Consider the following 13518-nt stretch of genomic DNA (forward strand, 5'->3'; position numbering starts at 1 on the left):
AGCTGGGATTACAGGAACCTGCCACCACACCTGGCTAATTTTTCTATTTTTAGTAGAGACGGGGTTTCACCATGTGGGCCAGGCTGGTCTGGAACTCCTGACCTCAAGTGATCCGCCTGCCTTGGCCTCCCAAAGTACTGTGATCACAGGTGTGAGCGACCGTGCCTGACCGTAGGGTTTTATTATTAATCTTCCTTAATCTCTCTCTCATCTGTCCCTTCTCCTCATGCTCACTGCCCCCTTCCATACCCAGGCCGTCACTGCCTCATACCCAGGTGAAAAATTAGAACCCTAGAACCTTCTAATTGGAAGGAATCCTAACATTCTTTGCATCCCATTTCTTCCCCCATACAGTAATCCATCCACCAATTGTACACCCACAGTCTCAATTCAGCCTCCAAACAAGTTTTATCTTGTCTACATAGCGGGAATCACGCTGGAGTTTTTTGTTATTATTATTCTTTTAGTGACAGGGTCTTGCTCTGTTGCCCAGGCTGGAGTGCAGTAGCACAATCATAGCTCACTGCAGCCTCCCACTCATGGGCTCAAGGGATCCTCCCACATCAGCCTCCTGAGTAGCTGGGACTATAGGCACATACCACTATACCTGGCTATTTTAAAAAATTGTTTTCAGAAATGGGGGTTTCAAACTCCTGGGCTCAAGTGATCCTCCTGCCTTAGCCTCCTGAGTAGCTGGGACTACAGACTTGTGGCACCATGCCCAGCTCCAAGTTATTGAAAATTTGAATTACTCACCAACATTTAAAAATCAGGAAATTTCAAATAAAATTCCAATTTTTCACCTTGTTTTACAAAATTGTAAGTTTTGGGAGATGACCCCTTTATGTAGGCTCCCTGGCCCTCTAAAGCATGCCCTGGTTACAAAAGCTGATGGAGCTGGCTCTCTCCTCTTTATATCTTCAAGTATTCATTGACTACACCCTTCTTTCACTTGGCATTTGGACAGATGTCATTTAACTTTTCCACTGTGTGCCTTGTTTACCCAACTAGACGCTAAGCTGCTTGATGCTTTATTTATTACCTTCCAGGAATCTAGTCCAGTGTCTTGTTTGTGGTTGATGTCCTAAAATATTTTTGCAATGACTAATGAAATCCTTAAGAAATCTCCATTAGTCAGAGATCAGTCGGGAACCCATGACAGGTAGTTCAAGAGCAGGAATGTAACACAGGGAAATGCTGCAAAGATGAAGAACTGGAGCAATCCAGAGGTGAGCAACAGCAGGAAGATGCTGGAAGAGCAAAGGAGGGAGGTAATATTACCAGATACCGATGAACAGAGCCACGAGGCAGGAGTTCAGGCCACAGGATGTTGGAGGGGGTCTGTCCAGTGAGACTGGAATCATGGAAGAGGCACAGCCCCCATTAGAGATGCCAGCCAAACCGAGAGAGGGGGAGAAATACCCTGACTTCCCCTTTCCTCTTGCACTCCAATCTCCTGTCACTGCCACCCACTGGCCGAACCTAGCTGGAAGCCAGTTGGCAAGGAGACATGAAGGATATTGCAAGGGGTCAGGTCCCTGTGATACAGAGTAAGGGAAGGATGGGGAATGGATCTGAAAGTAACAAGGCAAAATGACTAATGCAGAGTCAACAGAGGAAAGACTCAAGAATACTTCTTGGATGACTATGACTCAGATTTCAAAGTTTGGAGGAGTAGTTATAGCTGCCGATCACAGCAGATAGATGCCTTAACAGGTCTTACAAATGTATGCTAAAATGGCCACCCAAATACATATCAAAAACAGCATTAAAAAGTCAGCCATTGTGAGCCCCCATTGCCTACAGTGGTGACCTCAAGAACATACCTGTTAATGACTTTTCCTCTTTTCTTAATGCCTTCCTTCTCCCTTCTCTCTTTTCCTAATGCCTGCTCCTTCACTCCTGATTCCTGGGATCACCTCCCAAATAAACTACCTGCACCAAAGTTATGCAAGATCATGTCTGGGTGTTTCTGAAATGTTCATTTTTCTCCCTGTTGTTTGATACTGTGGTAGATATTAAGACTTCAACTGTGAGATGGTTGTCTTACAGCTATGATTGTGGTAATACTATGAGTATTTACTTCTGCCACATTCTTCCCCAAGTTGGATGGGAAAGATAAAGGCTTAATCTTTTGGGAGTGGATCTAAAAAGATTACGACTAGCTCTCCTTGCATGAATATTTTCAACCCGACTGAAACTTGTAATCTGGTGGCAGTCCTCCTCTGGATTGAATTACTGTTCCATAGACAGATAATTAAAAACAAGCCACCACGCCTAGGTACTCTTATATGGGAACCCCAAACAGAACAATATTTTCGTTGTTATTACACTGGCCCTTAAGGGCTTGGGATAGCAGACACTCTTCCAGGAACTGCATTTTCAGAGTTTACTACATAACCCCCAAAACTGAATGAAAACATTTCTAATTTGGCATATCCAAAACATGTTTACTCACGCTGGGACACTGCTCAATAAGTACTCTTACATAATGTATTTATTAAACGATTAATAATGACATCATTAAAGAAAACTTCAGCTCTTAGCTGATGGAACTTCCCAAAGTGCAAGCAATCAGCAGTTCTAGGTGGGCTTTGGCCAGAACGGGAAGAAGGTGAAATCTGTTCTTGAGCCCCCAGCCCCCAATTCTTGCTTTTCTCTTGCCTTCGCACAGTATCGCCCACCCATCCCCCTGGCTCTCGATCCCTCCAGAACTCATCCCGGTTCTCTCGGGGCTTTATGAACTGTCCCTTCCCCAAGGGTCCATGAGATGCATTTTGGAGTGTCCATAAATGCCCCAAAATAAAATGCAAATGTGTGTTCATATGCATTTTTTCCTGGGAAGAATAGAGTCCCAAAAGGGGTCTATTTTTAATTAACAAGCACTTATACACCATTACTATATGACTGGGCGCTGCATAAATATTAGCTCATTTAGCCCTCATAACAACCCTATGAGGTACATTATCCCCATTTTACAGATAGGGAAATGGAGGAAAAGAGCAGTCAAGTAACTTGCCCAAGATTACATGTAAAAGGGCAGATTAGGATGTGAGGCAGGCTCTTCAGCTTCACTACACCAGGCCGCTTCTCATCTTGGGCTGTGGGCTGAAGAGAAGGAAGGGCCACTGACCTACTGGGTATCCACCATGCTCCACCAGGAGGGATGTGCACTTTAGGAAGAATGAGAGCCTTGAAATTAACTTTCTGACCAGTAGAGGATACTGGGGGATCATTCCCCCTTCCCAGTGCCTCTGAAACTAGACACATGGCTAGCAATCTAGGCTGCTGGTCCTGGCCCGTGCTGATAATGGAGCGTCGTGGCTGTGCTTTTCATTTAGAATGCTAGCCATGATTTCCGTTCACTTCCTAAGTGACTGGGGTAACTTCCGAAGGCTGGTAGCTTCTAGAGCTATTTCAGTCTGACGACATGTAAATGCTGCTTAGCGCTTTGGGGGTGGGGAAAGCGGGAGGCCGACTAGCCTTTATTGGACACTGATGACACTGGCCTTTATACCTGTGCTCCTCACTCAATGGAATCGCCCCAACATTTCCATGAAACAGACAGCTCTCTACCCCAACCTTATCTTCTCCTGCCCTCCTCTCACTCAGCCATCCTGGCCTCCCTGCCGTTTCTCCAACACACCAAGCATATTCCCACCTCAGGGCCTCTGCCTTTGCTGTTCCACCTGCCTGGAACACCTTTCCCCCAGAAGGCCGCTTGGTTTGCTCCAGAGCCTCCTACACATTTTACTCAAATGTCACCTTCTCCGAGAGGCTGTTCCAGACCAGTCTGTTTCAAACTGCAACACTTTCTGCCTCTGCCTGATCCTTTTCATCTCTTGATGCGCAGGCTCGCTGCCATCTAGCGAGTTAATATGTTTATCTATGTGCGGACATCCACAGCCCTGGGAGTGGCTGTCTCCTTAATATTTTCTTCCCTGGGCCCCTGACTTGCCTCATCCTAGTCCTGGCCCTGTGTCATATATAAGCGTTGTTTTTTTTTTGTTGTTCTTGTTTTGCTACCAAGAACCAACTTTCCACCCCAATGGGGATGATAGCCCCTCCACTGAGAATGCATGCCCTAGGCAAGCTTCTCCAACCCGCAGCCCACAGGCCACATGTGGCCCAATACAAATTCATAAACTTTCTTAAAACATTATGAGATTTTTTTGTGATTTTTTTTTTTTTAGCTCATTAGCTATCATGTTAGTGTATTTTATGTGTGGCCCAAGACAATTCTTATTCTAATGTGGCCCGGGGAAGCCAAAAGATTGGACACCCCTGCTGTAGGGTTATCTCTGCTTCCTCCAGAAAAGATACAGTGTGAAGAAAGAACCCTCTCCTTCCCAACCCCACTAGTGTCTAGAGTGATTCTGCTGCTAGCCAGCTGACACTTTCCTTCTCACCAAAGCATCTGTCACGTATGGGTTAGCAAGAGTCCCTTGTGGGAGTTTTAAGTGCAGAAGCGCCTGGAAAGGTGGCAGGGGTGCGTGCACTAGTGGTTTGGCTGTGGCGAGCAGTTTTTCCAATTTCCCTTAGTTCACACCACTCTTTGCCAGTTCACAATTGAGCAGTGATCACTAGGCATCTTAGTTTAGGTTCTCTGGGTCGCAGGGCCTAAGATCAAGACTGGAGTGCAAGTACTTTCTTTGGGAGGTAATCCCAGGAGGCAGGAGAAAGAGACAGGGAAGGATGGAAGCCAAGTTTGGGGTGTTTGTTGTGGACAGTGGGAGCTCAAGTCCAAGGAGACCTCTGAGAAGCATAGAGAATGCCTTCTAGAATTGTCTCTAGGAAGGGTTGGAGGCTGAGGCATTTATCCAAGTCTCCCTCCCCAATAGTTGACATTTGCTCCTGGGCCATTACTTCCCCTGCACTCCTGGGCTTTTCCTGTGACAGCTGAGCAGGCTGCCAGGGCTCAGGGGAAACCCCAGAGGCAGACAGAAGTCTGCGAGCATAGAACTGTCCACCTCTTCTGTGGCTGGTCCCATAGATGGCTCAAAAGGATGTGACGGGGCACGAAAAGCGATGGCTACACTTGGGTTCCTTTGATTGACTTCCTGTACACACTTAGATGGACACAATGGTGGAGCTCACCGATTCTCAACCCTGGCTGCACATTAATATCACCCCCAGGGAAATTACTGATGTAGTCAGTCGTGGTGGCTAGCACCTCAAATCCCAGCTACTCAGGAGGCTTAGGTAGGAGGATCACTTGAGGCCAGGAGTTCGAGACCAGCCTGGGCAACGCAGCAAGAACCCATCTCTAAAAAAATTTTTTTTTAAATTAAATGACTGATGTCCAGATCTCACCCCTGATCATTTCAACCTGGGCATCTGCATTTTTGACAGCTCCTCTAGCAATTACGATGTGAAAAGAAGATGGATGGAGAAGCACTGATTCAGCCATGGCTGACATGTCGGAGTTGGAATGGACAGTGCCCGGACCTCACAGTCTCAGAGAACTGGAGAAGAGTAAAGCTGAAGAGGGCACCATCTGGTTACAAATGACAAGTCCAGGGCTCCAGGTGAGTGCTTTGTGTAAGAGGAGACTGCTGCATGGTGATACGATTAAAACTCATGTCCCCCACCTCCTGGTTCCATGTCGCACATGGTGCCCATGACACTCTTTTTTTTTTTTTTTTTTTTTTGATACGGAGTCTCGCTCTTTCGCCCAGGCCGGACTGCAGTGGCGCGATCTCGGCTCACTGCAAGCTCCGCCTCCCTGGTTCACGCCATTCTCCTGCCTCAGCCCACCACCACGCCCACCACCATGCCTGGCTAATTTTTTGTATTTTTAGTACAGACGGGGTTTCACCATGTTAGCCAGGATGGTCTCGATCTCCTGACTTCGTGATCAGCCCGCCTCGGCCTCCCAAAGTGCTGGAATTACAGGCGTGAGCCACTGCGCCCGGCCCCATGACACTCTTTAAACCTCAGAAATCACTTCCCTATGGGTTCCAAGTCCAAAGCCTTAAACTAGAAGCTGAAAACCCCCAGTGGCAGACTGCATTTTCCATGAATGGCCACAGCAATATTTCTCATCTCACAAGTTCTTCCAGAACTTTGCCACTCTTCTGTCAAGAAGAGTCCCCTTCTCTTGATCCTGGGTGGGCTTTGACTAAGAGAATATGGTGCAAGTAACACCATGGGCTTCAGAGGATAGCTGACAAAAGGCAACAGAGCTTCTGCCTGCTTGCTCTCACTCTCTCTCTTTCTCCCTCTCTCTTATCCTTAGAACTCAGGCCATGTAGAGAGGCCACATGGGAACTGAGGTTCCTAGTCCTCAGCTTCCACTGAGCTCCCAGCCAACAGCCAGCAATAACTTGCCAGACATGTGCACGGGCCATCTTGGAAGCAGAGGATCCAGCCCTCAGCCAAGATGCCCCAGTTGATTCCACGTGAACTAGGAATGAGCCCTCCTGCTGAGCTCTGCCCAAATTACAGATCTGTGAGCAAACTGAATGACAGTTGTATTAAGCTACACAGAAATAGATAACTGGAATACCACCCATGTCTTTCTTTCCAAACTTAGTTAACTGAGTCTGAGCTAAAGAGAATTCACACTGTGTATCTTATACTGAATACCCACTATATCTGGGGCATGATCGCGAATAATCCTCACAATAGCCCTACAATAGGAAACGATCATCCTCATTTCACAGATGGAGAGTTTAATGGTAAGCCTGAACTCAGACTCAGATTTGTTTGACTTGAGAGCCCATACCTCTTTCAGTAAGCCATACCATCTCCATTCACTCTATGCTGTCTGGCCACCTGACAGGCTGTCTGTGAGTCTATCTCCTTATTAACCCATCATTCCTGCTACTTCCATGATAATCGGCAAGGCTGAATGATAGCTCTCAATTCTATGGGGTCTTTCCAGGAGAAGGGCCAAAGAGGAGTGGCTGATCACAAGGTCATCGGCACAAAAAGATGGTGGCCAAGCTACAGTCCTGCATGGCACATGAGCCAGATGATCAAGTAATGAAAGCTATGCTAAGAAATGTGGGCTTTATCTTGTGGAGAAAGAGAAGCAGTAGAGGCTTTTTAAGGTACATTTCAGAACAATTATTATTTTTATATTTATTATATATTATTTATATATATAAAACCACAAATTATATGTTACATATATACATATGTTTTTATGTCTATATATAAACACATATATGTTTATATATATATAAACACATGTGTTTATATATATATAAACATATATATATATATATATATACACATATGTATATAAAACACATAACATTTACCATCTTAACCTTTTTTTTTCGAGGTGGAGTCTCACTCTGTTGCCCTGGCTGGAGTGCAGTGGCACGATCTCGGCTCACTGCAACCTACATCTCCCAGGTTCAAACAATTCTCATGCCTCAGCCTCCCTAGCAGCTGGGATTACAGGCGCCTGCCACCACGCTCAGCTAATTTTTGTATTTTTAGTAGAGACGGGGTTTCACCGTATTGGCCAGGCTAGTTTCGAACTCCTGACCTCAGGTGATCCGCTTGCCTTGGCCTCCCAAAGTGCTGGGATTATAGGCATGAGCCACTGCACCCGGCCTCATCTTAACCATTTTTAAGTGTACAGTTTGGTTGCATTAAGTATGTCCACATTTTTATGCAACCATCACCACCTTCTCTCTTTAGAACTTCTGCATCTTCCCAAACCAAAACCCCATACCTATTAAACAATAACTCCCCATTCTCCCCTCCCCCTTGCCCCTGTTCCTGACACAGAACAATATTTTTTACATAACTATGAAATAAATGAGGGAAATCTGAAGTAGGAAGGCCAGAGAGTAAGCTACGGGGGTAGATTGGGCAAGACACAATGAGGACTTGAACCCATGCTTGGGAAGCTGGCATGAAAAGAGAGGTTCAACAGATCCTTCTAAGGTAAAAGTGAGAGGATTTTGCAGGGGGTGGGGGTCACTGGGATGTGGGAGTGAGGAAGAAACAGGAATCGGCCTGCCAGCAGTTAATCTATCGAACGCCCATAGTCCACGTGACCCTGTACTGCACCCCTGAAGAAGGCAGTGTGGCAGGTAGGTTAAGAGCCTAGACTCCAAAGACCAGGACGGCCTAGGCCCAAATCCTGGCTCTGCCATTTGCTAACTATGTAACTTTGACCACTTACTTAACCCATCTGCACTTCAGTTTCCCAGGTGAAAAACAGGCACAAAGATAAGTGTAACAGGACATACTTCATAGGTACTACTGTTAAAGTATTGAGAAGAATACACAGTAAATACTGCTTACGTCAGTAGTTAATACAATGACTGTATCAGTCCGTTTTCACGCTCTGATAAAGATATACCCAAGACTGGGTAATTTATAAAGGAAAGAGGTTTAATTTACTCACATTTCCACATGGCTGGGGAGGCCTCACAATCACGGTGGAAGAGGAAGGAAGAGCAAAGGGACGTCTTACATGGCAGCCGGCAAAAGAGAGAGCCAAGTGAAAAGGGAAAATCCCTTATAAAAACATCAGATCTCATGAAACTTATTTGCTACCACAAGAACAGTATGGGGGAAACCGCCCCCATTATTCAATTATCTCCCACCGGGTCCCTCCTACAACATGTAGGAATTATGGGAGCTGCAATTCAAGATGAGATTTGGGTGGGAATACAGCCAAACCATATCAAGGATGCGCTCTCTATTCTTCACTTTCCCAGTGACTTATCTAAAAATGATTTCTCCCTTCTATGTGCAAGACTTCCACTCCAGTTTCTTTTCTCCTTATATTATTTGCTTCCAGTTTCTAAAATATCCTTGGGATCACTTTGAGAACATGGGAGGAGAGAAGCAGAGGGCTTCAGGAAATCTGATGACCATAACTTACGTTTTATAAGTTCTTGTACAAAGTCAAGAACAGGTGAAATTTCCAGGAAGAATGTAGAAGACACAGTTAATCATGATGTTATTGGGTTGCCCTTAAGTGGGATGCATGGTCTCCCTAGGGGTCATAGGCTGGCTTCTAAAAAGTAACTAAATTTTTTTTCTGATTATAATCATAATGTGGTTTTATGTGGGAAGAATTCTAAGCCACAGAAAAATATAAGGAAAAACTTGAAAAGTACTCCTAATCTTACCACTCAAAGATAACGTTAGCTGGCTGCAAGGATCTTCAGAATTCTCTAGGCCAGCTGCAGAACTGAAACAACAAAATAGAGCCTTGGGAGATGTTAGCTTCATGTTTTATTTAGAAGTATTAGCAGATAGAAAATTGAGCTCATTAGCATGCTAGCATGTGTGGTGGCTCCATAATGCATCATCTTCGCTAGACCAACTACATTTCCCAAAATTCCCTTTCCTGCATATTTCTAATTAATGTGGGACAGAAGAGAGTTTCCTGTGGGAGATCTGGGCAGATGTGGGCAGCAGCCATGTTGTAGCTCACATAGGTTGGCAATGATCAGTTGCCTCATCTTATTAGGACCAGGGAGCTGCCAGGCCTGTAACTGTTCCACCTTCTCCTGGGTTTTCCTTCAGCTTCTTCAGCTCCTTGGCCATGTGTGTACTTTATGATGAAGGGCCCAGCTTCTGCAGGACATCCATACTGCCAAGGTCAAAAGCAACAATAAGCGACGTGGGGCTCAGTCTGTTCTTGTGGGCTACAATGCATGCTTCTCGTTTCCAGGTTGTTCTTGCTCTCCCTTATTTTACATTTATCCTTCCTTCCCAACTGCCTGTCCCATAGATGTCGAGTCCCAGCATCAGATGTGAAGATGAGAGCTTTATAGAGACTGCTTAACCAGCTCCCACAGTTGTATTAGGACAAATCCCTGTAGCAAATCCCTTGTGTGTGTGTGTGTGTGTGTGTGTGCGTGCACGCGCGCACCTTAGTGGTTCTCCTGTGATTGAATCCTGACTTACACAGTTTGAGATGGAAAACTTCTGAAGCAATCAGATTAAATGGTCTATAACTGTGCTGTCCAACGTGGTAGCCATTAGCTACATGTGGCTATTTAACTTTAATTAAAGTTAAACATAATTAGAATTTAGTACCCCAGTCAAGTTTCAAGTGCTCAATACTGTGGTCACATGTGGCTGGTGGCCACTGTTTTGGGCAGCACAGATATAGAGCACTTCCATTATTGCAAAAAAAAGTTCTATTAGCACTGGTTTATAGTGATAATTACTAGTATTTACTGAGTTCTCACCATGTGTCAGATGCATTACAGGCATTTATTTTACATGCATTAACTCAGGTGTCCCCGACCTCCAGGCCAGGGATCGATACTAGTCCATGGCCTGTTAGGAACTGGGCCACATGGCAGGAGGTGAGTGGCAGGTGAGTATTACCACCTGAGCTCCGCCTCCTAGCAGATCAGCATCAGATTCTCCTAGGAGTGTGATCCCTGTTGTGAACTGCGCATGTGAGAGATCTAGGTTCTGCACTCCTTATGAGAATCTAGTGTCTGATGATCTGAGGTACAACAGTTTCATCCTGAAACCATCCCTCCTTCTCCTGCGCCAACTCCTAGTTGGTGGAAAAACTGTCTTCCACCAAACCAGTCCTTGGTGCCAAAAAGGTTGGGGACCGCTGCATTAGCTCATTTAATCTGCTTCTAACTATGGAACAGGAAGTGCTACTTTACATGTAAGGAAACTAAAACACAATAATTAAATGTCTTGTTAACATTTGACCCCAGAGCCTATGGTCTTCACCTATGCCACACTGTGAAGATCTAGGTGGCCTGGCTTGGCACAAAGGGAGTAGGTGGCTCTGGTGGTGTCTCCTGCCCTCAAATGACTCTCTGCAGTTTGGACAACAGGCATCTCAGTAGCAACCATAATGGATTCCTCCAGTTTTCTTAGATTATATGAACTTGGGTTCTTATATGATTGCAGCAAAGAATAGATGCCTACCCCACCCCATTCCACCTTCCAGTGGCAGAATGAGATGCACCAACAATTCTGGCAAGAAGGGTCCCAGTCAGATGTATGAGTTAAGGCAATGCAAGCTGCTGCAACAAACATGCCCTGAAATCTCAGGGGCTTTAAAAAAATGGAAGTTTATTTTCCATGTATAGTTAAATCAGCAGCCTAGAGTGAACGAGTGGGAGGCCAGGGAAAAGGAATGTCATTCAGGGACCCACATTGACAGACGTACTGCTATCTTCAACATGAAGATTCCAAGTTTGCCCTGGAGAGCACCATCCAGCAGGCAAACAGCGAGAGAGAGAGAGAGAGAGAGTGATGGGAATCAGGTGGGAGATTTTTTTTTTTTTTTTTTGAGATGGAGTCTCACTCTGTCAGCCAGGCTGGAGTGCAGTGGCACAATCTCAGATCACTGCAATCTCCGCCTCCCAGGTTCAAGCAATTCTCCTGCCTCAGTCTCCCAAGGAGCCAGGATTACAGGCTCGTACCACCACGCCTGGCTAATTTTTGTATTTTTAGTAGAGACAGGGTTTCACCATGTTGGCCAGGCTGGTCTCAAACCCCTGACCTCAGGTGATCCACCCTCCTTGACCTTCCAAAGTGCTGAGATTACAGGTGTGAGCCTGGCTAGGTGGGAGATTTTTAATGGCCAGGCCTAGAGGTGGCACACATCACTCATACCCACATCCATTGGCCAGCACTCAGTTACACAGCCACTTCTAACTACAAGGGAGGTTGGGAAATGTAGCCTAGCTGTGTGCTGAGGAAGAAAAAGTAAAAGCTTTGGTGCCAACCAGTCTCTGCCATGTCAGATTTAATTTGAGCACTGTGAAGTAATTAATGCCCATTAAACTAAGGGTGGGACAAGATTAATGCTAAAATCACTCTCCCCAGCCACCATTTTCTCTCTTGTTCTTTGTCATGATATTGACAAGGTCAAAAGTCAGGCAGTCAGTATGAACCCGAGGAGGAGAAGTCCTTGCCACTTTGAGGCTGAATATGAACAACCCCTTCTTTATGACTCACCCTATCAGCTTTGCTCCTAGCAAATGTTCATATCGTGGTTCTCTGGGACCCTTGAGAGTGGGACTCCCATGTGAGGAACTAGTTCTGTAAACAATTACGTGCTAGTAAAAAACCATTAAGAGGGTTGGAATTAGGCATAGTCCTGCTGCATAGAAATCCTACTTAGTTGGAAAAATTGTATTTTTAAGTTGCCTCTGTTTTGAAGCCACGTTAACCCTTAACCTTCAGAAAATCCTTAGCCAGCCTTTATACATTGGTAGCTCCTGTTCTAATAATGTCTTCTCCTCATATTTTCTTTGGCTTGTCATGAGCTTTGAAAGTTTGATCTGAGATCCCTCACTTTTAATAATCTGTAACTCTGACTTGGTAATCTCCTACATATGAATAAAATGCCTGTGTTCATTTATTTCTAATGAATAAATGAACATGTCTGCTGAGCCAAGCCTTAAATGTGATTAAGGAGACTGACTTGGGTTCAGATCCTGGCTCTGCCTTGAGTAAGTTTCTAACATTTCTCTGCTTGTATTTCCTTATCTGTAAAATGGGAGTGATTTATTTGAATGAAATTATATTGCATTTATCAAGCATTTTATCACAGTTTCAACAATAAGGTGTAATTATTAATTCAGACTATATGATTCTGTGCCCTTGGATAAAGTTTACCATTATATAATAAACTACTTTTTTCACTTAATGCAAACAATGTGGTATCAGTAATTTGTAGAGGGCATTTTAAAAAATCATGAAGATGGTTTCTTCCAGGATTTACATGCACGAGATTTCCATTCTGACTATAAAACATTCTTATCTATTCACTAACACTAGGTTAGTGAGAATGTCTGTTAGAACACTGTGCTCATCGAATTCTAGTTTCCACGGTTTAGGATCATCATAGGAAGGCACCTCCTACAAAGATCATGGGGTTCCATCCCTTCGTATTACACACCAGGAAACTGAAGTTCATAGAAATCCACTTCAGAGGTAAAGGAGACTTGAAGATGACCTAGTGCAATACTGTACGTTTTGCAAAGGTAGTCATTTAGACTGTACTTTCATCATTTCAAAAATTGCTTATTTATCCACAATAGGCTGCACACAAAAAAAATTAGAGTGTGTGGCTGAGGCGGGGTGCGATGACTCACGCCTGTAATCCCAGCGCTTTGGGAGGCCGAGTCAGGTGGATCACTTGAGCCCAGGAGTTTGAGACCAGCCTGGGCAACATGAAGAGACTTCATCGCTACTAAACATGTTAAAATTAGCTGGGTGTGGTGGTGAGTGCCTATAGTCCAAGCTACTTGGGAGGCTGAGGTGGGAGGTGCGCTTGAGCCCAGGTGTTAGAGACTGCAGTGAGCTATGATTGCACCACTGCATTCCAGCCTGGTGACAGAGCAAGACCCTGTCTCTAAAAAATAAAAATAAAATGAAAATAGAGTATAATGTTTGCACCGTTTGGGATTATATCAATACTGGTTTTCTACTGTTGATCACAAACACTGGATACTGTCATATATGTTTTTACTCAACACGAAAAATGAGAACAACCTTACTTAAATAAATTGTGTAAAGGCATCTTTTAGGGCTTGGAGTTCACTGGAA

General features: G+C 44.8%; 2 protein-coding genes across 12 annotated transcripts in view; one reads left to right on the forward strand and one right to left on the reverse strand.

Moving 5' to 3' along the window:
- Window positions 1-13518, forward strand: part of LOC115833243 (helicase SRCAP-like) — a 116331-nt gene that overhangs the window by 61906 nt on the left and 40907 nt on the right. Inside the window, exons 2-3 of one of the 2 annotated variants that reach the window (XR_004028675.1) lie at window positions 5353-5528; window positions 6239-6320. The gene's annotated coding sequence lies outside the window, so the exon portion shown is untranslated. Of the gene's footprint in view, window positions 1-5352; window positions 5529-6238; window positions 6321-13518 lie in introns of those variants that run through there. The other variant, XR_004028674.1, reaches the window with a different exon arrangement.
- ADGRG2 (adhesion G protein-coupled receptor G2) overlaps window positions 1-13518 on the reverse strand; it is a 136012-nt gene that overhangs the window by 56609 nt on the left and 65885 nt on the right. The window lies entirely within an intron of this gene.

This window comes from Nomascus leucogenys, chromosome X (genome assembly GCF_006542625.1).
Source record: "Nomascus leucogenys isolate Asia chromosome X, Asia_NLE_v1, whole genome shotgun sequence".
In the NCBI taxonomy this organism is placed as follows: Eukaryota; Metazoa; Chordata; class Mammalia; order Primates; family Hylobatidae; genus Nomascus; species Nomascus leucogenys.